General features: G+C 43.8%; 1 protein-coding gene across 2 annotated transcripts in view; it reads right to left on the reverse strand.

The window, feature by feature from the left end:
• Window positions 1-27760, reverse strand: part of Fam189a1 (family with sequence similarity 189 member A1) — a 423307-nt gene that overhangs the window by 359094 nt on the left and 36453 nt on the right. The window contains exon 1 of one of the 2 annotated variants that reach the window (XM_036184721.1): window positions 9526-9575. The exons of the other annotated variant lie outside the window; for it this stretch is intronic. The gene's annotated coding sequence lies outside the window, so the exon portion shown is untranslated. Of the gene's footprint in view, window positions 1-9525; window positions 9576-27760 lie in introns of those variants that run through there. 2 annotated transcript variants of the gene reach the window in all.

The following is a 27760-nucleotide window of genomic DNA, read 5'->3' on the forward strand; positions in this document are numbered from 1 at the left end:
TGGGGGAAAATGTGGGAGCAGGTCTCTCATGAATGACAATATCAAATTCTATGGATCCTCCCTTATTACCTCTGACCCATTCCCAAAAGGCTTCTTTCTAGTTTGCTGGCTTCTTTGGATACTCTAGATTTAAACACAAATCTAAAAATTTGAAGCTAGAATTCACATATGAAACAAAATTATGGCATCTGTTTCTCCAAGTCTGGGTTATTTTACTCAGTATTAATTTTTTTCCAGTTCCTTCCATTTACCTGAAAATTTCTTAATTTCATTTTTCTTTACCACTGAATAAAATTGTGTGTGTGTGTGTGTGTGTGTGTGTGTGTGTGTGTGTATCATATCCATTACTCATTTATTAGTTGATGGACACATAGACTGTTTGCATTTTCTAGCTACTGTAAATAAAACAGCATGCAAGAACAAGAATCTCAGTATTAGGATTTGAGTCCTTTAGGTACATACCCATGTACTCATGGGTATAGCTGGGTCATATGGTATCTTAGTTGAGGTATCTGTTGTGATAAAACACCATGACCATAAACAACTTGGAGGGGGCAAAGGATTTATTTCATCTTAAAACTCTCGGGTTGGGGACTTAGCTCAGTGGTATAGTGTTTGCCTAGCAAGCACAAGGCCTTGGGTTCGATTCTCAGCTTAAAAAAAAAACCTTCTCAAGTCACACTCCATCACCAAGGGAATTCAGGACAGAAACTCAAGGCAGGAACTGAAGCAGAGGTCATCAGGCAACACTGCTTACTGGCTTGTCCTCCATGGCTTGCTTAGTTTGCTTTATTATACACCCAGGACCGCCTTTCCAGGGGTGGCACCAATCATAGTGGGCTGGTCAATTGTATGGAAGTATTTTCTTAATGAAGATTCTCTCTTCTACTTTGGAGTACTCAGTCCTAAGTGGGATGTCTTCATCAAACCTGCCCCTAAAGGCTTAGGGATCTATGTGGAAAACGAACTGGGGTGATGGATGACTCCAAAAAGCAGTGTCTTCCAGCCACAGGAGGACTAATGCACATATGAATGCACAGAGACTGTGGCAGTGTGCACAAGGCCTGCACGGGTTCAAATCAGATGGGGTCCAGCACTAAGAAGACACAAGACCCCGAACCAAGAAGCTAGCTACTGCAACTAATGATGGCTGGCAATGGAAGAAAATCAGCTTTTTCCAATGGATTGTTACCAGATACATCAACCCAGTGTAGGCCCCTGGTCCAGGATAGATGGACTACACAAAATGAACTCCATGGTACTTTTTATGGACTTTGTTTTGTTTTGGCTTTTTTTTCCAGTCTTATAGGGTTTTTTTTTTCTTATTTTAATTTTCATTTTTGGTTTTGGGTTTGGTTTTTCTTTGTTGTTTATGTTTGTTTTTGTGTGTTTCTTGGACTTTGTTTTTGAAAGAGAGAGAAAGAATGCAAACATAAAGTTGGATGGATAGGGAGGTAGGGAGGACCTGGGAGAAGTGGGAGAAGAGGAAAACATCAAAATAGACTGTATAAAAATAATTTAATTTTAAAAACCCTCTCTTCTCAGATATGTGCAGGTTTGTGTCAAATTGACAAAAGACCCAACAAATCCAGATGGTAAATCTAGTTCTACTATTTTTGAGGACCCTCCAGACCAATTTTCATGGTGACTGTGCTCGTTGGCATTCCCAACAACAGTGAGTAAGGGTCCCCGTCTCCCTACATCCTTGCCTCCTGTGGTTTAAGTTCACGAGGTCAGAATCACATCGCTGGGTTGGCCAGTTCCAAAGAACACCCTGTTCCACAGAGTCTACTGGAGTCATGGGAAGCAGCTAAGAAGAACCTGAGTCACTCTGCAAGGGCAGTGTCATGGGATATGTGTGGAGATGGTCCCCAGGGCAGCAGCTTGGAAAAAAGGACAGCTTTGTTTTCAGAAGACTGGGTCTGAAACACCAGTATGTATGCCCAGGCACCAGGGCTCTGGGAGAGGCTGCGAGACCACATGGCCTGTCAACTTGAGCAAACTCATCCTGTCTTTGCCAATAAACACAGAGGATAAAATTAATCATAGCAGGAACGATCCAGGAGGCAGAGGAGCCAGCACACACTTCTCTGGTGGTAAATAAAACACAGGATGCTAACAGTTCCACAAATGCTCCCCTGTTTGGCTCTGGAGGCCTTGCTGGCATCTCCGATGGGCCCCTCTCATTCCTGAGAGTATCTGTAGGAACCCACACTCAGAATGAAGTAGCGCTCTGGTCTTTGCAGGGGACTGTGTATGACTGATCAATCATGGAATGGATCTGCTTGTCAAGAATTTTATGTGCTGGAAGACCTCTTGCCTAGGAACTTGAATTTCAAAGGATAATTGAGTGACTAGGAACTCTAATACAAAGTTTGTCTTGACGCAGCATGCTTAAGGAGGAGGTCATTCAAAGGACAGCCTAAATCTCTTCCTTCCCTTCCCTTCTTCCCCCTCCCCACCCCTCTGCCCTGATGTTGAGAGGCAGCACATGACCCAGGTCAAACCTGTCACTGAGAAGAGGTAGGCATGCTCAGAAGCCCAAGGTGCCCTGCTATTACATCCAATACCCTCTACATCAGAGTCTGTGTTTCTGTCATCCAAGCTGTTTATAAATGTCATACTAACAATCAGTGGAAGGGGAAAATGACAATGACCATGGTAAACTATCAGTTCCATTTCATGGCCAGACTGACTAAAGTAATATGTCCACTTCTAATCTATAAAACTATACCATAATATGGCTATGCTCATCATTAGATATGTGGGGTTTGGTTTCATAAGGTTTTTAGACTTTGTTTAGGATGCTACCATCTTCACCGTCCATTTATTAGGTACCAAGCACTGTTCTAGGACCAGGGAAGAACATGGAGCAAAAGGGATAGAAAACCCCACCTTTAGACAGTGGGGTGCAGGAAAGGGTAGACAAGGACAATACCTCCAACAAACACGTAGATTCTTCAGTATGACCAAAGACACAGTGTGAGACCAATAAACGTGGGGCAGGATCTGGAGGAAATAAAGCCATCAAGGCAGACCTCACCAAAAAAGCCACTTGTGAGGAAAGACCCAAGTCATTGTGACATATCAGGACTAGCATTTTTACTGGAGGAATCAGCCTACCAGGAAAGATCAGAGAGCTTCAGAGAATGACATGTTGAAAAATGGACTTCAAGGCTTAAAAAAATTACTCCGACCACTCAAAAAATGTACAACATTTTATACTGAGGCATTAAACATACTTATATCTTTTTTTCTTAAAATACATTTCTAATTGAGTAACTATCCTTAGAGCAACACCACACACACACACACACACACACACACACACACACACACACACACACACACCCCTACCTCTTAGGCACATAGTCTCTACTTGCGTCCATATCAGAAAATACTCTTGCATAAGCTGTACCTGGTACTTCCTCACGTTCTTTGCACCTTCCTGAATTCCTCGAGTGCTTCAGGATGGGAACTGATCACTCTTCACAAGTTATTCTAAGTCAAAGCCCATGATGAGAGAGAATGGAAATCAGCAGCAGGGTTGAGCTCCAGAAATGTCTGTGAGGTACCTGAAGTCATAGATGGTTCCAACACATACAGATGATGCCTTTTCTATACTTAGGATGGGTTTAGCTGGTGAACTAGGTATGAAAAGACAGTAACAGCAGGTGATGGTAGAACTGTTCTAACCATATATACCTCCGAAGCAATCTTAAGCTAATGATTCGGTTATTTCTGGAATTTCCCATTTTAGAGCATGGTTGAGCTCTCAGAAGTGACACCATGGAAAAAATTCCAGGGTAGGGTGAGGTAAGGGGTGGAACTTGGGGTGGGGTAGGGGGTGCTGTACCCATCAGGATGACACCCACAGACATGAAAGGCCAGTGAAGCCATGTGGACACCAAGGAGAAAATACCTCCTAAGTGAATCTGAAGGTCTCTCTAGACTGCCATCCTGGTAGACTGTAGGGAGGCACAGATGCCCTGAATCAAGGGCCTAAACACATGGAAGCTTATGCTCAGAAGGTACAGAATGGGGGCCACGTGCACAGAGCTAGACAAGATAAGAAAGCATGCCACAGAGACTAAAAATACCACTGCAGAAGAAAAATCCACACAGAAGGAAGTGCAAACTCGTGACAGGGGCGAAAGCTTCTGGAATCCTCACGGAATGGCTCCATGAAAAGAGAAGATCTGAGAGGATCTCATACAGGGACAGCAAAGAAGAACAGGCACACAGGGAAGGCAAAGACAACGCACAGATGACAGGGACTGTGAGTAAAGCTGCTGCTTTCCAAGACCATGGGCACGCTGCCGCAAGATAAGCAGAGCCCCCCTACTGTAACACGACCAAGTCACCTCAACCAGTCAGAGAACAAGCCCACATAGTCACAGGCAGCACCACTTTCTTGATCTTCCCAAACAATGCACACCACCCACAAGTCTCTCTCAAGCCCTCCTCGCTCACAGAAACTCCCCTTTGAGCCAAGTCAAGAAACTCAAGCCCAACCTTAAACAAGTAGCTTTTTAAATGTCTAAGTCGACAGCCTACACACTGAATAACAATTCCAGCTTTATCTGGAACATTAGGGATAAAAGTTGCTCTCTCCTAGCATACACAAAAGACAGCAGAAGTGTGTAGACTTTAAGAAGTTTCAGCTGACATTTGCTGGGCTAATTGCACAGCAAATTAGCCATCAAAGATCCAGTCAGCCTGTGATGCATTAGCTATGAATCCACCATCCACCTGGATCCCTCCAGAATTATTTATATTATCCATGATGAATAACTGTCATCAAAACCAAGGGCATTTCAAATCTGTCAGGCTGGCCCTGTATAAAACATATTCATCAGAGCCTGGAGGAAAATACTTGTCTGTAAAGCACTCACCTCACAAACGTGTTTGATAGTTAATTTCTCAACTTAGCACAGCCTAGAGTCACTGGGAAGACTCTTGGTGAGAAATTGTCTAGATTGCATCACCTGTGAATGTCTGGCAGGGGGTAGTCTTAATCGCCTTAATCGATGTGGGATGACAAATCCTGAAAGTGGGCAGCACTGTTCGCTGGTTTGGGTTCTGGACTGTATAGAACACAGAAGGCAGCCAGGGAAGTGTTTCCAAGCTTATTCTCTCTCTGCTCCAGATTCTGGATGTGACAAGAACGCTGAAGTTCAGGCCTTAACTTCCCTGCAACCTGTGGGACTATAACCTGGAATTGCAACCAAAATAACAACCTCCCTTAAAGTTACTTTTTTATTGGGGTATTTTATCATAGCAACAAAATTGGAAACTAAGGCACTTGAGGACCTGAATTCAAACTCCAGAACCCATACAAAAAAACCAGGTGCAGTAGTTCACACTTACGAAGTCAGCACAGGGAGCAGAAGATGGGCAGGTCCCTGGAGCTCACTGACAATCAATTCACTCTACTGGGGAGCTCCAGGCCCAAAACAAGGTGAATAGTACCTGAAGAACAACACGGAGGATTGCCCTCTAGCCTTCACAAGGGTGTGCACACACTCACAGGCACACACACAAATACACATACAAGAAACAACATTCATCAATTCTATAGAACACTTCCCACAATGCCTTTTGTTTTGTCTTGTCTTGCTTTGTTTTGTTTTGTTGGTTTTTTGAGACAGGGTTTCTTCATGCGTTTTTGATGCCTGTCCTGGCTCTCGCTCTGTAAACCAGGCTGGCTTTGAACTCATAGAGTTCCACCTGCCTTGGCCTCCTGAGTGCTGGGATTAAAGGTGTGAGCCACCACTGCCCAGCTCCCACAATGCCTACTTAAAAAGTTAGAAAAATGAGAGTAAACCACAAACAGTTTAAACCTAAAGTAGAACTGGAGATTAAAAATAAAAAATACTAAGACAGCATTGTGTGAAATTTTACCATAACAGCTAGGTTTAGCCATGTTGCAAATACAGGGTTAATATGAGGGAGTCAACACCATTTCTAAAGCCTATGCACTAACAACCAATGAGATTAAATGAAAGCTCCTAAACATGGTTGAGTAAAGCTAAAGACTGAAATAAAGGACATATAATGTCTCTAGAGCTGAAGACATGGGATTTTTATATCATCAATTCTCCCCAAATTGATCAACAGAAATGACTTTCAACCACGGGTGGTTCTCCCCACCCCAGGCGATATCTGTAACATCGGGAAACATCACTGGTTATCAAGCCCTGGGGGCACTTTTTCGATCTGTTGGTTGAGGCTGAAAATGACACACAACACCCTTCATTCAGAGGACAACACAGAGCCAGTCCAGCCCACTCATCACCAGAGCCCTGTGGAAATATCCTGACCTACCGAGCCAAGCAGTTCCCATCAAATCCCAGCCATCTCCACTGAAAACACAACCAGCTAATTCTAAAATTCACATTCATAGTCAAAGGACATAGAACATCAAAATGGCTGTGAAGAACCACAATAGGACCCTAGCTCAGCCTTTCAAGGGCTGTTCAGAGTACTCCAAGGCTTGATGCTGAAGTCCCAGTGTGGCAAGGAGCCATTCTCCATGAATTCTGGGTATCCTCTCCATCTAAGGAAGCATCGATGGAAACCAGGTCTGAAAAGAAATCTGAACACCATGAAAGATGAAATAGTGCCTTTGCAAGGTGAGGGCTAAATACTGTTTTCCTGAAGCCATTGGCTGCCTTTCGATGTAATGAAACTGGACATTCCTCTTCTCCCTAGAGAGATGTGTCTCACAAGGGTCCCATTCCCTTGGCCTCCCTCCCCTCACCGCCTGTCATGAGAAGGTTCACATTATCACCTTGACCGGATCTAGAATTATCTAGGAGCCTCTTGGCATGCCTGTGAGGGATTATCTAAATTAAGTTAGCCTCTGGGCATGCCTGTGAGAGATTGTCTTAATTAGATTAATTAAGGTAGGAAGAAATGATGGGAAGTATCACCCATGGGCTGAGAGTCTGCACGGAATGTAAAGGAAAGCAGCTCGGCACCAGGGTTCTCTACTGTCTGCTTCCTGACAGCCGACACAGTGAGGCCGGCTGCTTCCAGCTCCCACTGCCAAGCCATCTCCCCATGCTGACTGGACCCTGGAACTTGGAGCCAGAGTGAATCCTTCCTTAACATGCTTTTGTCACAGTGAGAAAGCAGCTTACACACTTGGCCTCCAGTCCTCTCCTCTCCTCTCTTCCTCTCAATCATACCAAACCACAAAAGTACGGGGCAACACGAGACACAGATTGCCACATCCCAAAAGAAAAAAAACTGGTAGTGAGTAATAAAATGGTTGTTTTCTGATCCAGACATGTAATATTGTGTTTCCTCTCTGATCACATGTGTGAGAAACACACACACACACACACACACACACACAGGGAGGGGGGTAAATGTCTTATGTAAGACAGTATCGTGGTAGCCTCAAGATAAGACAAACAGACCAACAGATCATAATGTCTGTGGCAGAAATAGGCATATCTGGACAAACACTTCGATGAAGATGCAAAATCAACTCTTTGGAGAAAAAAAAGATAAACATTTCAACAAAGGGTGCTAGAAAATGAGATTTCTAAAAGTAAAATGAGTTTCATATTCATACATGAGAGGTAACTTCCTGCTGAAGACATGGCTCAGCAGTTAAGAGCCCATACAGTTCTTACTGAGACTCAAGTTGGGTTCCCAGCACCCATTTGGGCAGCTCACAACTGCCTGTAACTTCAGCTTCAGAGGGTCTGATGCCTCTGTCCCCCAACCCAGGGCACCTGCATTCACATGCACATACCCACACACAGACCGTACTCATATGCATAATTAAAAATAAAATACATCTTTTTAAAAAAGAGTTGATTTCCAATGATACAAAATGTAAAATTTTAAAGTATAAAGCTTGTAGAAGAGAGTCAATGAGATGGCTCAGTGGATGATGGTGCCTGCTGCCGAGCCTGACAACCTGAGAGAGTCAGTAAGATGGCTCAGTGGGTAAAGGGGTCTGCTGCCAAGCATAGACAACCTGAGTTCAATCCCCAGGACCTACACTGAAGAAGATAATGCACTTCCACAAGTTGTCCTCTGACTTCTACATGCATACTGTGGCACACAGTTGCCCACACTCATACACACTCATGCACACAATAAAATAAACTTATAGAAGGAACAAATCTTTACAATTCTAGATGAAGCACAATTTTCAGCATATCAAAACATAAAATGTCTTGTCTTCAAAACATGCTGTTATGAGATTGAAAAGACAAGCCACTTCCCAGAAGGAAATGTTTACAAAGTAGGAAACTAATACACAGTTTGTAGCCAATGTATATAAAGACACTCTCCAATAAATAAAAAGAATAATGTTGGCAAAAACCAAGAAAAACTCTCTGTTCCATAGAAGCCATGAGAAAATTGGCAGAAAGTTGTCATATCGACTTTTTTAGAACTCAAGATATTTTAACACAACACGCAGCAATCTGTGCAAGGTCCTTTGAATAGAGGAATCTCCGTAGGAACGCTGAGGCCCACAGCGCATGAGCTTTGACCTATTTCCATCCCACCTCAAGATCTCTGCAGCACCCTGAAAACCAGTGCACAGTGCATACCAGTGCCTGGATGGGCACAGCCAGAGTTCCCAGAGAACTGCCCTGACTTGACTCATCTGCTGCTCTCCTTGTAGAACCACTAGGAAAGCAGAGTACACTCAGTATGACAAGGCTCTTCCTGGAGGAGTTTCTCCAAAGCAATGGAAGGTACCTGTTGGCCACCAAAGCTGCAGAGATGCAAAAAAAAAAAAACAAAAAACAAAAATATTACAGGACAGGAGGTGTTCTATTACAGAACCTTAGAAAAAGCTCAATATAGTCCTGAAAATGTAAAGGCCACATACAAAGGGCTATGTTCCTGACAATGATTGTGCCTCAAGCCCAAGAGAGGCCCAAGGCGGCCCTGGACCATCTCCTCTGACTAATGTGAAGGCTTTATGCAAACAGCAAGCAGAGGCTGTGGCAGAATTCCAATTGCCTGGCTAAGTAGTAAAATTATATTTGTAGATGACTTGATTGCCTCCATAGGAAATCCTAAGCAGTCCACAAAAGTACAGCAGAGGCATGAGTTCAGCAAGGTTTCCAATACAAAATCAATAACCAAAACCAGTTGTCTTTTCTGTACATTCACAAGGACCAATCAAAAATAAGATTAATAATTCCATTGCTAACATCATCAAAAGTACTCAGAAATAATTAGCAAAAATAACACAAGCCTTGCACACTGAAAATGAAAAGATATCACTGGAGCAAAAGAAGGGAGGCCTGGATGAATGAAAATATGTCACATTTCTGGGCTGACAGACTTAACATTGTTTAGACACCAATGTCTCCAAATCGATCTACAGATCAAATGGAATTCCTATCAAAATCTAGTCAGATTTGTATTAAAATAGACAAGACTATCCTGCAGCTCACATGGAAATGCCAGATCCAGAGGAGCCAAGACAACATGGGGAAGTAGAACCGAGCTGGAAGACTCAGGTTTTCTGGTTCCAAAACTTACCACAGCAATACAGGAATAAGTTTACACTTCAGCCAACTGGTTTTCAGGGAACATTAAGACAACCCAATACAGAAGGACTGGACTGTTCAACCAGTCATACAGGACAATTGGAAAGCTAAATGAAAAAAAAAAAAAGAAAGAAAACTGAGCCTCTATTACTCATCATAAAATTTAAGTCACAATGGTTTCAAGACTCAAATATAAAAGCCAAAACTGTGTAACCCTTAGGGGAAAAAATACAATGAACATCTCCTTGTTCTTGGGTGAGGTACTGATGGTTCCCCACTATGGCACACAAGCAACAGGGAAACGAAACGAAACATAAGGAAGTTGGATTCATAAAAATTAGAAGCTGTCCCCTTTGATAGACACTACTGAGAAAATGAAAAGACAATCCACAGGACAGGAGAAAAAATGTTTAATCAACTATCTGACATTTTACAGCCCAGTTATGATCAAAACAATCCAACCAGAAACTCTAGCAAAGGATTTGAACAAACATTTCTCCCAAGAAGATGTTCAAAGGACAATGAACTTGGCATCTGTATTCATGAGGGAAGAGCAAATTAAAATTAGAGAGTGGCACAGACCTGTTCAAGGCCAGCCTATACAGTGCCTTAAAGGTTGGTCTATGCAACTCAACAAGACCCTGTCAGAAGAAAGAAGGACAGACAGATACAGAGACAGACAGACAGACAGACAGACACAGAGAGTGCACTTCAGGATGCAGCTGAATGAGAGAGTACTTGCCTACCATTATCAGAGAAAGAGAGAGAGAGAGAGAGAGAGAGAGAGAGAGAGAGAGAGAGAGAGAGAAATGAAAACATGTGTTGGTGTGAGTGCAGCAAAATCAGAAGCTTCCTCTGTGGCTAGTGCAATGTGAGATGATGTGTGATGTGTCCACTTTGGAAAATGATTTGAAAGACCTGGAATGGTCAATGTTGAGTTACAGAAGACCCAACAATTCAACATGTAGCTACACATCTAAGACCTGAGAGTGTGTTCAACCTCAGAGGCTCACACAGAAATGTTAGCATTGGCATTAGTCACAATAGCTAGAGAGGCAAAATCAAATGTTTGTCCAGCCACAAACAGGCAAACAAACACAGTGTATAGCAATGGAGTCCAAGCAGCTACTGTGTGAAATAAAACTGTGTTAGATGTTTCAGCTTGAGGTAACTTTGTAAACATTTTTGCTAAGTGTAAGAAGCCAGCCACAAAAGGTCACTTGAAGACACCTTCCATAGGTGGATGAATCAACTACCTCCATCAGTTAATTACGCCAAAGTGATGGTTCCAGGGGCATGAAAGTTTCCAAAACCAAAGTATGGAGTAGAGAACAATGAGAGGGCTTAGAGAGGGGCAACATAACACTAGGCAGCTTTAGAATTAATAGTCTCCATCCTGACAGTGGTGGTGTTTGCAGGAACCTTTCCATGTGTTAGAATTCACAGAGCCATGCTCTAAAAAACAAAATCAGTACTCTAACCCCAGAAAGCCAACAAAGAAGTCAGGCCCTCCCTTTCCTAACATGTACATTCCTCAATAATTATGAAAGAAACTTCTGCACCTCCAGAATGAGCAAGTTTAACTGATTTACTTCAAGAATGAGCTAATCAATTCTGTATTCATTAAATCCAAATGTTTCCAATGGGTAGGTTTAATATGCTGTGGCAAGGGGAAGGTGTGTTCTATATACCGAAGCACAAGAATTAATTGTTTAAGCTTGGATGCAAAAAGGAAAATTAAAATTCCATGTGCATGATATAATGCCACACTTGGGGGGAAGCATTTCTGTAGAGTGAGCTGAAAGGCAACTGTGAACATTTCAGTCACCTGGTAAAAGAAAATGAGTCTGTTGCAAGGAAAGTGTTCCTTACTCAAGACCAAGCCCTCCCCAGGCTGTGAGATGGTTCCCTTCTTGCACAGAGGTCTTTTCAAACTATTCCCTTCCTTCCCTCAAGTCCCCTAACGAACTCCAGCTTTAAGACAAGCCCAAGCCAGACTCCCCTCTCTCCAAAATATATATCTTACATCCAACACACAAGACTCTGTGCCTACTTGCAACAATCTTCCCTAGGAAACTTGTTCAGACTCCAGGGACCCAAAATGGGCACCCTGCCCAGCGGCCTCTTCTTAGGTCCCTTTCACTCATACAGGCCTCTATTCTTTCAGGCTTCCCAGATCTGTTGGTGAAATTCTGACCAATTGGGCCAGTTGGGTAAACAGTTCATTCAAACTGTGAGCCAGTACCCCGTCATGACCACAGGCTGGTACACATCAGCCCTGCGGAGACTATGCTTTCATGTCATTCATTCAGCAGACACCTGGAGAGTTCTTCATGTCAAGTGGCATGCTAGTAAAGACTGCAGATCCCATGATCCCCAGCCTCAGAGACAAGGGCTCCTAGCGAAAGGCTGTGAGCTAGGAAGAGTAGCTGAAGTTGGAGCCAGCCAGACAGGTGTCCCCCTTACTACTGTGACAATGTACAGCATCTAGCTCCACAAAACTCCCATTAATGTCTGTAAGACCTTGAACACCTTCCTAATAAGCAACAGTCTCTATGTTAAGGGCAGATCCAAAAATAAATGAAATAAAAAGGATGCATTTGAAGGAGCGGCCACGTGTCCTTGTGAAGTAATGAGGTGATGCTCACCCTCCTGGCTGACAACTCCCAGTAGAGAGCCAGCCTCTGACACCCAGAGTGAGAGTCACTTGGCATGCCTGCAGTCAAGACCATCTGGTACAATGGCCTCATGCCCACATGAGTGATAACGAGCCAGTTTCAAATGGGAAAGGAACCCAAAAATAAAGATGCCAAAACAGAACCCATTGAGTGAGCCAAATGATACTTCCTCAGCAGATCCTTATGATGGAGAATCAAGGTCTCATGGTGAAGAATTGCATCTTTGGACAGTAAGGGATGTGCTGCACTGTGATGTCCTCATATGCTCAAGCCCTTTTGTAATTCAGTGATTCATAGATCTCTGCAATGGATAATCGTTGTGTATTCCAAAAGCCAAAAAAGAAACTAGCTAAACTCCTTAGACATGAGAATGACTATACAGAGAATGTTCATAAAGCAGAATAATATGCAGCCATTAAAAATAACTGGGTAATACCACAGGAATCAAATTATATGCCATTTTATCTGCCTCAAGCTCCATTCTTATAAATTCTCTTCCATTTTATGTGATCCTACTTATAATTTCTACCCCTATTCTTTTACCCCCAGCCACTGTGGCTGGCCCAGGAATAAGACAATATAACAGTAAACAGGGCAGTCAGTGTCTTCTCTGGGATCATCTAACCTGGAAAGTAAAAGCCTCTTTTACACACAGTCTGTTTGCTGCAAACACACCAGCCCACCAGAGCTGCCAGAGGCAGATGTCCACATGCACAATGGACTGAGAAGGCACGCATGGGTGTGCATTTGTGTGCACACGTGGCTGTCTCACTAAGGCACAGAGCCTCAGGTCCACAGGGGTGAGAGGCAGAGAGTATCCCACATGTCAGAGTCGAATGAAAACAAGGTTATTGCTGGTATTTTTTTCTAATATGTTTCCAGTTGAAGGGAAGGTTCTATAATCTGTCATTATGAACACCCCAAGTTACACCCCATAACTTCTCTTCAAGGTCAGTTCCTTGAAACTGGAAACATATTAGAAAACAAACATATTATTATAACAATATTATAAACAACAAAGGTCAAACCTCAAGTAGAGGCCACAGACACTTATTTGAACTATTGTTTACTTTGGAAACTATGTTTCTTCTGAGTCCTTCCTCCTCCTCTATGCCAGGCATGATGTCCTCCAAGAATGTTAATCCATTTCTCAAAACAATCACTGATGAGGTTCCTTCTACACTGGGAAGCTAAGAGGAGTGTGATGGGCCTTAAAATATTTGTCTTCAACCTGCTTTCCCTGGAGGGCCCCCACCACAATCAACCTGCCTTCAATTATGGCATGCCCAATTAAAAGTCAAGGAGGAAGAGGGCAGAGCTCCTTCCAAAGGCTCTCTTCCTGCTCGTTCTGGATCCTGGTTCTCCATCCGTGTTCTTGTGTGGTATTCTCTTTGCTAGCCACACATATCACCACCACCACCACCACCACCACCACCACCACCACCACCACCACCACCAAACTTTGATCTCTGCACAACTCCACTCATATTCCATCTCCACACTCCTCAACACCTCCAGTCGTAAAATCCAGCATCTACCTTCCAATGCTCCAGCCATCTTCTCCTTCCTACTATCTACCTTATCACCAGAGTCTTGTTTGGAAGGCTTGATTCCCACTAACAGAACTATGTGGGAAATTTCTAGAAGCTTTAGGAGGCAGGTCATAGCTGGAAAAGGGGTGTCCCTGGGAGTAACCCTTGGGGCATATTATCCTTGGCCCCTTCCCATCACTCACCACTTCCTGTCACCTATGATGTGAACAGTTCTCCTCATCACACAATCCCACAGCCATAATGGTCTGTTTAACACATGGAGCTAGGCAACCAAGAACTGAACCCTCTGAAACTACAAGTCAAGCAAAACCTTCCTTACGGTGTTTGTGATCAGATATTGTGGTCACAGTGGTGCCAAAGAAACTAACAGAACCACAAACACCCAGAAAGCCCACCGAATGCACTCCAGGCCTGTAGACTGGTGCTCTCCAGTACGGGCGCTGATGGCCACACCCTCCTCTGTCTTTTGCACCATTTCATTCTTCTTTTTCTCTTCTCCCTTCTTGGGCCATCCCTCCACTTCGTCTAATTCCCTTCCCTAGTTTTAGAAATAGCATTGCTCCCCAGGTTTCTGCCTCATACAATCGCTGTTGGGTCACCTCATCTCCTCCCACGGCTCAGCCACCATCTCTGACCCAGGGAGGTCCAAACCTCAAAGACCCATCTGTCACCCGAGGAGACCCAGACGTCACAGCTTGAGCTAAAGGTAGGGGTCACCACACAGGGAAAAGGACAAACTCAGAGACATCAACCTGTGTTTTCCCTCCATCTGTCCTTATGCTTTACCAACAGCCTCACGAGGCCAGAATGTTTACACACTAGGAGATCCTTAGGACTGAGCCAAGCTAATGTTTGTGGGCTTTGAGAGGGCACACAAATAATAAACAAAACCAAGGAGGATTAGTACCAAAGACAAGCTTTTATAAGTCCTCTAGCTTTACTTCTCCTTCACTTGAAGTCACTAATCCTGAAGGTGGCACAGCCAAGGACACATTGTCAGCTTCACATAGCTTTGCCATGAGGCAACACCTCTGATATGAGGCTTCTAACAGCTGGCTGAGTCTCTTCATAGAAACTTGAAGGTTTCTTCATGCCCGTGACTAGTGAAAAATTATCAAACTTTTTGCTAAGGACACTGCTTCCTTGTTAGAGATTACACATGATGGTACTGAACAGGGACAGACTTTGACATTCATCTCCATTTCACGTTTGTCTGCTCAAAGCCTTCCATTCCGGCTCTACATGGCTGTGTGTGTATACATGCTGAACATTTGAGAACCACCCTGTGCAAGACACAAAGACACAGCAGTGAATGTCATAAGGAGACTTCATTTGACAGTCCTCCAGAAGCTGGAGGTGCAGCTCACAAGAGACTCTACCAGGAAGCTGAGAGCATTCTAGAGGCACAGTAAACCAGAAGGAAAGGGTGTGAATGGGCCTTTACTGTGGTTCCCATGAGAAGGAAAAGGTAAGAGAGTAAATTGTTTAGAATGAGCTATTTGAAAATGGTTTTCAGGTTCCAGAGCCTAGAGGTTGTCTTAGTTTTCTGAGACCTGGACCAGGGGTGACTAGGCCACGTGGATAGTGATCCACAGTGAGAGCCTAATAAAGAAAATAGGTGAGGAAATGGGATCTAGACTGTCTGGGATGCATTTGAACAATGTTACAGAATTTAAAATCCTGAATCATGACAGGAAACTAGTGGGATTCAGATGTTTCTGGTACATGGACTACTCTCACCAAATGTGAGGTCAAACTGTAGGCCTTGTATACATCCTACTTCACAAATGAATCTGTCAGATACGCTAAGCCTATTGGCGGAAGATGATGCCCCAACATTGTGGAGAATCCTCGGGTGACTGTCCAGGCAGCTGGCTGTTTCTGTCAACTCACATTTTTTGGAAGCAGCTTGCATGCACTTCCTGTTTTTTTAGGTAATATTATTCCTTCTTGGGTCTCTGATGGAGTTAAAGATTAGATAGTTATGGTTATAATTATAGTTCAAGATCAGATAGTTATAGTTTACCTTGTTAAGAATTTCAAAAAAGAAACTCACTAAGGAGGTATAAGTGTATAAATTTGAAAGACATTATAAGATAGTTCTGTTAGTAATACAAGTTAGGATTAAAAGTGACTCAGGTACATTTTTGGACCTACCAAAATAGGATAGATAATAAAATATTTTGTCTGAGTCTGTCAAATACAAATGGACTAGACATTGTTTAGGTAGTTATTGCTTGTATATTGTATATAGTTATTGTACTTACTGTATATAGTTTTTCTTATATTAGTTATATTTTTTCTTTTTATTAGAATAGAAAGGAGAAATATGGTGATATTTTATTTGTGCTGAAATGTGATTTTATTTGTATGTTAATAAGTAGAGTTGACATGTGTAGTAGGAATCTTAAAAGTTCTTATTAATGAAACCAAACCCGAGGCCAGTTATTGGGGTGATTGCTGGAAGATCAGAGAAGCAGAACAAGCCACAGTTTTCTCACCTCACCGGTTCCTCAGCTGGTCTTGTTTCCTCAGACTGCAAGCTTCTGAGTCCTCATCCCAATGGCTCTCAGCTGAACTGTGCTCAAAAGCCTGAATGCTTAACCAGCCGAATGCTTTACTCACTACATGCTTTTTTCTCCTCTAATTCCTGGTCCTCGCGCCTTATATACTTTTCTCTTTCTGCTCCCACTCCCTGGGATTAAAGGTTGTGTTTCTGGGATTAAAGGCGTGGGTCACCATGCTTAGCTGTTTCTAAAGTGGCCTTGAACTCAGAGATCCAGCTAGTTCTGCCTCCCAAGTGCTGGGATTAAAGGTGTGTACCACCACCGCCCAACTTCTGCTATAGCTTACTCTTCCCATTTTCTAGCCACCAATGTTGGCTTTGTTCTAGTGGCTGTCTGTTCTCTGACCCCAGATATGTTTATTTCAGGGAACACACAATATTTTGGGGAACACAATACCACCACAGACATAGGGAACAGAGGTAAAAGCGAGTCATTAAGCAGATGTCCGGCAGTGGTGGCACACACCCTTAATCTGATCACATGGCAAGCAGAGTCTCTGTTTTGTCAAGGACACAGCCAAGCATAGTGACTCGAACCTTTAATCCCAGTACCAACAATAGAGACTTAGAGGTCTGTATAGACAGGCAGTGATGAGGAAGTCATGTGATTGGGTTTAGAGCCAAGGAGAAGGCAGAATAGAAAGGTAGTAAAGAGATAAGTCACACAGAAAGAAGGTCTCTCTCTCCAGGGAAGCCATGATGGCGAGGTGGTCAGATAAGGTAGTCATGGCTCTTGCTCTGATCTATTTGGCTTTAACTCTATATTTGGCTCTGTGTTCCTTATTTACTAAGACTGTTTAGAATTTCATCTACACAATGTACTCACAGGCCATTCATTGCCAGCTCTAAGAACTGGGTAACCCTGGAAAGGACATGCCCTCCAAGGAAGTTTTGTAAAACATCAAAACATAGAAAATAAGATGTGAGTAATACATGCCCAAAGTCTCCCCTACAGAGAATGGTATCCAGGGGTGAACTGATTTAACAACGTTCAAATGAGATCATGAAGATTCCCCAGCCAACCTACATAGTATTTATATATACTTGGGCTTTGAAGAGCTCTAAAACACAGCTATTTTATGCTCACTCTGCACTTGAGGAACACTGAATCTCAGAGAAATCTAGACACTTTTCCTAACTTGTTGGACTAAATGAAGGATGAAGCCAAGACTAAACTGTCTTCCCATTTCATCTTCTGCATGAGATCTGTTGCATGGCCTCTGTACACGTCAGTCCCCACCAGAAACCTTTGCATGAGATGTCACATGACCTCTGCATACTTCAGTCCCCACCAGCAACTTTGTATGAAATGTCACATGGCCTCTGTACACTTCCATCTTCATCAGACACTTTTGTGATACTACAGGAAGCCCAAGAGGATTCTCATAGTTATGGAGGATGAGTACAGGTGACACAAATAGACACCATTTCATTAGGAGCTTAGGCTCCATGGATTATGCTACCCTCAATAGCTCCTCAGCCAATCACCCCACAGACAGATACCAAGTGATAACCCTATAGCTCTATAACTCAGGGCTGTGCGTTCTGACCAAGTTTGGGATCACAGGACCTCTCAGCATTTCCTGTCATATGCAGAGATATAGGCAGTCCTGTGTACTCTCTACCCAGAACAAGCCATGCCCTACCTTCTGACAGTTTTCTTATGTCCAACGGCCCTTCTTTCCTCCTTCTTTTGAAATTCTATGACAAAGTTTCTCCTTGTGGACACAGGAGGGAAATCTGCAGTTTTTATCTACCAATGGCTCAATTAATAGACATACTTTGGATGCCTCCTATCTGTTTCATAAAGACTCTTCACAGACATTCCAAATTCTCCAACAAATTCTAAGTTAGAGGCTTTTGATGATGGGGAAGTTTGCTGGTGTGGCATGATGGCTGCCTTCCACCTTCTTGAGCACATAATAGTGAAGTAGGAAATGGCCTCTCATGGGGACAACAGATGGACAGATTCTCAAATCTTAATACATAATCTTTTACCCATTAAACCAAAATCCTTCTTTGTCAACAATGCATGGGACATGACTGCCTTATTCCTACCCACTTCTTCCTGTCCGGTGCTAGGAGACACCCTGTGGTATCCCTCAGTGACAAGCTGGCTGTGGATCCATATCTCACATGAGAAAATCCCCATCAACCATGAAGAGCCTAGTTAGAATGCTGTCCTCGTGTCTACTAGGAAATTACCGATCCCAGAATACTCCAGCAGACTAATAAAGCCTGTTCTTTCACCTGACAGCCAGAAGTCTCCATCTCACAGTTCATGCTGTCATCCACATTCTCCATGCTAGCTTTTCTTCCTGCCATCACTGGTGAAGAAGTTCCTCTGAGTTCAATAGGAGGAGGATGAGTGGCCTTTATCTGAGGCTTGGAATTTGAAAGGCAAACATAGGTTAGACTTGGAGAAAACCAAGCATGAGGCTGGCGTGTGTGACAAAAAGCTCCCTGGGACACTTGCTTTTTCTTTCTTTTTTTAAAATTCATTTTTATTTTATGTGCATTGGTGTTTTGACATGGGTGTCAGGTCCCCTCAAACTGGAATTACAGACAGTTGTGAGTGGCTATGTCAGTGGTGGGAAATGAACCTGGGTCCTCTGGAAGAGCAGTCAGTGCTCTTAACCACTGAGCCATCTCTCCAGCCCTGGGACACTCTTTTTATTTTTTCCTGTTTTGGCTTTACTTGGCAAACAAAATCCTATACCTCCCCTCTATTTATTGGTAAGGTATGTCTGAGAGACCCCACCCCCAAACAATGGCTAGTGCCATTGCTCTTAGAATTTGATGATAAGACCCTATGGCTGAAGGCTGAAGACACCACACTCTTTGGTCAAGGGACATGAAGAAATCAAGTTGGTACTAACTAGGTAATGTCCTCCCTGTGGGCCTCCACTCATAGTACCAGCAAGTGCTGTGCAGGTTGCTGGAAGGGAAAGGTCACCAACAGTCTTAGCCAGGTGTGAATGTTGCCAACTACAAGAATGGTCAGCCTGGCAAGTCATGCCCATGGGTGTAATAGTGGCACAGACATTATGGGGTTGCCAGCTGCTTACAGCTTGGGTTTAAGGCCCACTTCACAGGAGGAAACACAGAGAACTGTAAAGCTGGCTAAGAAGTATAGCTGGGGACTTCACAGACCCTACAGGTGAACCTACTAAGATTCTGCTAAGTCAACATAGTATCAAACTGCCCTCTAAATTTATATCCCATACCTAAAGATCGGTTTAACTCTCAGACTTTATTTAAAGTTTCTTTGTGCGGTAGATGCAGAAACTTACACCTGGTCAAGTGTAGATAATACGTCAGTGGAGTAATCAACCACAAATGGGACGTCTATGTCACACCCCACGCCAAGGCTCGGGGACCACTGCAGGAGAGGAGACAGACTGTAAGAGACAGAGGTCAGAAATGACCCGGTAGAAACGGTGTTCAGTGGGTGTGGCAGGACCACCGAACTCATGAGCTCACTGCAGCTGTGGTAGCTGCATGGAATTAAGCAGCCACCACGTGAGCATGAAGTAAAAAGGGCTCATGAACCTCCTGCACCCCTGAGGAGCTGTGAACAGTGCATGGCTTCTGGTAGAGGGAGGGTCAACTTCCTTTAATGATGAGGACCCTGGCAGGTCAGCCACACTCCAGTGGGTGATCCCACATCCAGGAGTATATGGGCAGCACAAATTAGACACAATGGATTATGTTTTTAATGAGGACAGGAAGCTGGTGGGGAGGGGGGAGGGTAGAAAGGTGTGGGTAACTCAGGAGTTAAGGGGATGAATGGTAGTGAATATGACCAAAATACATTGTATGAAGTCCTCCAAGAATTTGTAAAAGTATTTTAAGTGTATATAGCTATCCTGAACAACATGGCTAGAAATATGTACATACTAGAGGAAAGGCCAAATTGAGCTAATTAACAGATCCATTACCTCACATACTTATTTTTCCATGACAACAGAGCATACTGCACAACTAGCCTCTGACCCTACTACTACTTAGCTGAAAGTCTGCATTCTCCCACTTTTGGCCTTCATCCTACATTACAGAAAGTGTTCTGATTTCTCCCACTTAACTGCAACCTGAAGGAAATATTCGACTTGGAAAACATCAGCAGCAAACAAAAAAGCTAGCGCAATCACCTGTGTTTATTAAAACTTTCTGATATATTTGAAATACATCCTGCACAGATAAAAATGTAATGATACACAGAAGGAAGCTAGGCTTTCTCATTTAGAGTAGTCGTGGCTGAGGCATACTACGAAACAACACTTCTCTGGGTGACTTAGGCATTTATTCAGCATCGTGGGCAGAAAACATGGCCGTACCTTCCTCCTGGCTCACACAAGGCACGGCCTCCCACACACTTGTTTTAGTGATTTCAACACAGGCTGTTCAAGCAACTATGGAGAAAAGATGCAAGTGTAGGCTGAATACTGGTCACTGGTATGCCAAACAGCATCAAATTCTAACTGAAAACTAAAATCTTGCTTGGACAAATGGGCTGGCCAAATGAAATCAGCTAAACCCGTGCTCAAGTCTGAGACACACATTTTTCAGTCTCTCTGGACATGCTCTACCAGCAAATGTTGATTCAGCTGGCTTTAATCCCTATCAGATTTAAACACCTATCTGAGACATCCTCCAGGGTAAAAAACAACCCTCAGACTGAAAGACTTGGAAAGTATACACATTGCACAGAAATGGCAATAAATGAGCAAATGGCAATAAATGGCAAGATAACCCTTACAGCCAAGATCCTCAACTACCCAAATGAAAACTGGTAAATATTTACAATGCACAGGCAGCAGACCCTACTGTGCGACAAGACTTTACAGAAGGGAAAGAACAGCACACTGTGTGCTCTGTGCCAGGTACATGTGGGACACTATATTCCCTTCTCCCTGATCTTTATGTCCCCACTGGGGTAGGCTTCTTATAACCACTCTCCAGGTTCAGAACCCAAGCCTCAGAGTCTCATCCTGCTGCCCAACTATGGAGGCCCACAAAGGTTTCCTACTGAGATCTGAGCTTGCTTTACCCAGCAGGGCTGCATTAGAGGATTGATTGACCATGTGCATGGTTACTAGGTGATTGGAAGGGTCTACACTTGGCTGAGCTAGGGGAAGGTCTTTGCTCCACCCCTTGGCATTTCTATAAATAGCCCTTTAGAAGCAATAGAAGGGACCGGTGGATACTGATCCAGGCCCTCCCTAGGCTCTCCTGTGTTTCTTTCTCTTCTACTCTTCTGTCCTTCTGTCTAAATACTTCTCACTTCACCTTCCTCAAGAGAACCTTGGGGGTGGGAAGTGAGAACCGCTCTCATACCCTACCAGGAAGCACTCTCCAGAAGGTTAGGACTTCTGGTGTGCCATGCCATCCACTCTCAGAGCCATGTAACTTTAGTTCTCCAAAAACTGCTTGGCCACTGGCTCTGTAGAATGACATGTTTGGGGGGCAGGGGCAGGTCATGATCAGAAAGAGGCTTTCTGTGATGCAATTGTCACACTTGGAACCATGAGAAAACAATGGAGTAACTAGGGAAGTGAATGGGGCAAGAACTAGTTCTTTATTTTCTCCTGAACAGTCGTGCCTTTTAGTGACTAGGATTGGAATTCTTACAGTTAAATGTCAAATATAACCAACATGCTCACCTTTTAAAAACCCCCAGCTGGTAGCACATTCGAACACTGTAGAACCTTCTAGACTGGAGGACTAACTTGACAGATACAGGGCCAGCAGGGCAGGAGTTGAGGTTTGTAGACTGGTCCTACTTTGGGCTGAATTCAACCTTCAAGGATACAGCCCCTGAAAGGCTATGCATGCAGTAGATGGCCCTCTACCCATTCCCATACTAGCAACACTAAGGGGAATTAGGAGGGACTAGTGTGGGGTTCTATGGGGGGTGGAGGAGAGGGAATGGGGGCTGGGCTTTATCAAGGCACATAATATGCACACATGAATTTCTCAGTGTGAAAGAAAGGAATGGAGCAGCATTGGGCTGGTTTCTCCCTTTGGTCATGGTACATTCACGGCCCAGGATTCCTCACAACTCAGGAACTGTAGGGGATACATTAGGCTGACATGTATACTGATACCCACACTAGCCCATATGTGGCCTACAAAAATAGCAACTTCATACATCAGCCCAAATGACACACTGGTGGGCTATGTGTGCATATTCTCCTTAGCTAAAGGGGAGATAGTGCATGTGTCTTGTTCTCCTTCCTCATAAGGGACCTATGGGGTTGAAGTAAACTGAACCCTGCCTCTAATTCTCCCCTTAAGACTCTAACCAGTGGGAATACATCTTCATCATGGTGTTTGAGAAAATGAAAATAAACAGAAGGTTCTACTGGGTACAGACTTCAGAAATGTGCCGTGCAAATACCAAATGACCCAATTGAGCAGCTAACTTCTTACACAGTGTTATTATTTTGTCCTTAAATACTTCATACCCTTCCTGGTTCAGGAAAAAAAATCAAGGTTTTGTCACCGTGAATAAAAGGCAGTGGCTTTAGCAAGGAGACAAGAGTAACTCAAAAATACACCTCTTCGCTGTCTGTAAATGGCCCAGAATGGGAATTCAGACTTGTAAGATTCCCAAAGAGCTCCAATAAAGGAAGTGCAAAGACACAAAGTAAATTCCAAAATTATTTTGAGGGTATGAGCAAGAGTGTTAAATCCCTGGCTCTTTCCACCCTCTAGAGCTCTCTATCCAAATCAGTATGAGGAGCAGGTTGTAGCAGGACATACCTGTCATCCAACACTCAGGGGGAGCTGAGGCTGAAGGATGAGACAAGGGGGTCATGAATTTGGCCAGTCTTGGCTCTGTATCAAGACTCTATCTTGAAAACAGAAAAGAAAATGCAGTGATCCCTTGACAGTGTCGTGGAGATAGCCTTGACTCTACCTTTGTGGTGCTAAATTCTGAGGCCCAGCTACCTCACTCTGACTGACCATTACGTCCATCTGCCCTAACCTGGAAAGTGTAGTGGCTTGCATTTCCCAGTGGGCCACTCACCTGCCTCCACTCCTTAGTGTAATCCTGTCTGATTCTAGATTTTCACTTGCAAGCATCAAATTCTACATTAAGTGAGCAAAGTGGGAAAGAGGATCAATCTGAACAATGTGGGAAGGCTTTCAGAAGCCCTAAGAAACAGAACAGGAAAGCCTAATTGCACAGAGACAGTGGCCTCCGCCATTCTGCCTATAGCTGGCAGGGTATCCTCATGATATTAGTTCACACAGTACACTCCAGTGCTAAACCCTGGCTCCCTTACATTATGCATGCCCACCTGGAAGTCACCTTGCTCCAAACATGCCAATACTGTTGGTCTTTTTTCTTGAATGACTGGCTACCCAGAACAAGTCTAGACAACAGGGCTCGTGCAAGCCAGTTGCTCCTCCATACCTGAGCTTCTCAGGGGCTCCAAAGTCTGAGTTGCGCATGGGGCTGAGGCAGGTCAACTCCCTGCACTGCACCCTCCTGTCACCCCACATTTTCTGGAACCTTTCCCCATCGTCCTTTTGTGTTTAGATGAAAGAACACAGACTTCAAGGAGAGGTCAAAGGAGGGAGAATTCAAACATGTGCCCACCATCACTCAGTGATAGTGTTCCAGGCACCATAAAGGAACAGGGCAGTTTTGGGGGCGGGGAAACATCCCTGGGGAAAAACAAACCAAGACAGGTGGAGCTATGTGTCCTACTTGGTGTCCAGCCATTTTCAAATGAAGTTTCAAAGACCTAGCACTTTGAGGGCCATCCAGGATAACATGGCATGTCCTGGCAAGTCTCTAATCATCCTGGTCGTGAGAATTTAAGAGGCCATTTATAAAATGAGGCAGCTACACTGCACACCACAGGGAGCTCTCCTCACAGTGTGATCCCAGGGCCACACAATCGCAACACCAGGACAGCTAAAAGCTTTCCCTAAAGATGAGAAGTTGAAAAGCTACCCTCTAAATAAATGGAAAGCAGACAAGTTAGTCCTGTGGCTTGAAATAGTTGTCCTAAGCAACATTCTGGAGACTGTGGGTCTGGAACAATGGGATCTGTCCATTGCTATGAGGAAAGTATCTTTTTAAATAACAAAGCCCATTGAAAAACTCAGTTGGCATCTCAAGATGACAGAGCTGGCGCTGTCCTTTATCACTGGCACCATCCTGGGCTTAATGATCAGAGACTGCCAGGCATTCCCGGGGTCTACATCCTCCCTACCCCTAGATGGAATGCTAATGCTTAACAAGAATGGCAGGCTGAGAGGGACCAACCAGCCCCACCTCAGAGACCAAAAAAACTGGCCAAAGCACTGTGTCTAAGCATTTAGGCTTAGCTTATCTGATCATTGGCTTGTGTTCCCCCAGCTTCACTAGGCACCTGCTGTGAGCCAGTGTGAGCCTGGAGATGAGGCTCACACATGCCCCCAAGCTCCACCTAAGGAGCCTGTGTCCCAGGAGAAAGACAGATACAAGAGAAATGTGCTTTCACATAGAAGTGTTGAGCCAAAGACAACACAAGGAGAGAGCAGAGCAGGAAAACCCGGGTGAGGATGAGATAGGGTTCTCCTCTAAGAGCAGGAAAGCCTCCTTAGAAAGTGAACAGTGATTGGAACTAAGGCAGAAAAAGAAGTTATGAATTACCAGGTCCACACCCATAATCTCAGTACCTGCACGGTGGAGATGGGAAGATTAGGAGTTCATGGTCATCCTTGGCTACACAGTTAATGGAGGCCAATCTGGGCTACATGAGAACCTGTATCAAAAACCACACACACACACACAAATACACATACACATACACATATACATACACATACCACACCACACACACACACACACACACACACACACACACACACACACACACCATACACTTCAGTGTTAGAGAAGAGTAAAAATCTCCTAGACAGAAGAAGAAGAGGCCGAGAAGTGTATCTAATGGGAGGTGACTGGACAGGTCAGTGGCCAGGCACAATAATGGAAAAGATCTGCCGGCCTGCCAGAGGGCTGGGGAAAGCCCAGGACAGAAGTCTAAGGACCAGCCACAGGGGTCAGAACTGGATTCACGGACAGCAGGAAGCAGATGCTGACAAAGTAGGACAGGTCTTTCTTCACAAGAGAACAAACACATCCATTTTTAAACGAGCATGTAAAAACATCAATGTACATATTGGGCTCAGCGACAGGGTGTTTGCCTCACACACAGCCCTAGGTTCAGCACATGGCACCAAGAACAAACATAATGGGTAACAATGTACATATTACATATGCAATGTCCTTTGTGGCATCTCAGCACATGCCAGGTCTATCTTTTCCACGTCTCTGAATGAGCTGGCTCCTGTGGTTTCACTCAAACAAGCATGTTTGCCATGTTTTTATTCCATCCAAATACTGTCCCAATCTTCTTGCTTTAAAAAAAAAAACAAAAACACTTTTTGATAGTGAATTTTTAGTCTCTTCTCAATCTTTAAAGGGTATACTTTTTAAAGATTTTTAAAATTAAATTATGTGTTTATAAGTTTCTATCTGTGAGTATGTGCACGTGAGTGCAGGTGACCATGAAGGTCAGAGACCAGAGTCACTGAATACCCCTGGAGCTGGTGTTGCAGGCAGTTGTGAGGTGCTTGGAACTGATCTCAGGTCCTCTGGAAGAGCAGCACATGCTCTTAGCCACAGAAACATCTCTCTCACCACCAAGGACACACATTTTTTAATAATTGTTTTTAAGATGAAGATATAAATAATTACATCACTTTCCTCCTTCATTTTCCTCCTCCAAACCCTCCCATGAAATCCATGGCCTCTTTTCCTGTAATTGTTGATATAAATATGTGTGTGGATATATAAATGCAAACATACACATAAATACAACCTTCTCGGTCCATATAATATTACTTCTGTGTGTATGTTTTCAGGGTTAACCACTTGGTATCGGTCAACCAATGGGTGTGATATTTCCTGGGGAAGACCATTTCTCCCAATCTCAGCATTCCCTGCTTGCCTATAATGCTTTGTCTGGGGTTGAAGCCTTGTGAGCTTTCCCCAGTCCATGTAGTTAACATGTCAGTTAGCATTGTCCTTGTTTGGGTCATGTTTAGCAGCCGTGTTGGTGAGATTTCACAGGTATAACTTTTCTGACATGTCCAGGAGACACGGTCTCACAGAGAACTCGTTGTTCTCTGTATCTTTCAATCTTTCCATCCTCTCTTCTGGAGTGTTCCCTGAGCCTGAGGTGCAGCAGTTGCACAGTATCAGTTGGGACTGGGCTCCACAACTCTGCATTTTGATTGGCCGTGGTTTTCTGTAATGGTCTCCATCTGCTGCAAAGAGAAGTTTCCTTGATGAGGGGTGAAGACTACACTATCTGTGAGTGTAAGAATGAACATTTAAAATGTAGTTAGGGATTGTGCTGGTTTAGTGAAGTGGTCATTGCAGGCTCTCCTCCAAGATCCATGACCTCACTAGTGCTGGGTAGTTGGCTAGGTTTCTAGCACCAGGCATGAGTTCCCTCTTTTTGGGGTGGGGGAGCCCACTTTTAAGTGAAGAGTTCAGAGTCACTAAGTACACCCACTGTGCAGCCACCACCATCCACTCCAACACTCTATATCTTCCCTAACTAAATGTCTGTCCCTGTGAAAGAGAAATGTTCTCAACACATTCTCAGTCTCCAGCAACCACCATCTACCTTGTTTCTAGGAACTGTCTGTAAGTGTAATAAGGCAAGTTTGATCCTTTGGGGCTTAGCTTATTTCATTTAGCATAATGTCCTCAAGGTTTATCGACTTCAAAGAATGTTTCTCCTGCTCAAGGCTGGGTGATAGTCTATTGGGTGCACATATACCCCATTTTATTTATTTATTTATTTATATGCCCCCCAATTATTTATTGTTGGTGGGAATGGATTGCTTCCATATTTTTGTCTATTATGAACAATGCTGCTATGAACATGAGCATGCAAATATCTGAGTTCCTTTCTCGCTGTTAGTTATAGGCTCTACTCACCAGTTATTTGTGATTCACAATGGTGCAGAGCAGGCTAGTGAGTTGTAGCTGTGTGCATTAAAACTTGTGGATGCCACAGGCCTGCCACTGTGCCTGTAGACAAAGAAGTAGACCCTTACACCCAGAGACACACCACACATAGACACAAACCATTACCTCCACATTCATACATACCATTTGGAATCAGGAACCTGATGAGGGCAGGCCATTGTTCCCCCTAAAATTACCTAGTGGGGAAAGAAACTCTTTGTTTAACTCTTTTGGAAAATGTGAAGTGTGACTTCAGAAACCACTTGCACATCTCAAGCGAAGGAAAGACAATAGCAAAAAGTGCTCGCAACTACTTTTGCAAACATGACTCTCTTGAAATCACAGGGACCAATACAGCAGGCTTTGGTTCTGTCACTAAAATACTC

Source organism: Onychomys torridus, chromosome 1, assembly GCF_903995425.1.
Source record: "Onychomys torridus chromosome 1, mOncTor1.1, whole genome shotgun sequence".
In the NCBI taxonomy this organism is placed as follows: domain Eukaryota; kingdom Metazoa; phylum Chordata; class Mammalia; order Rodentia; family Cricetidae; genus Onychomys; species Onychomys torridus.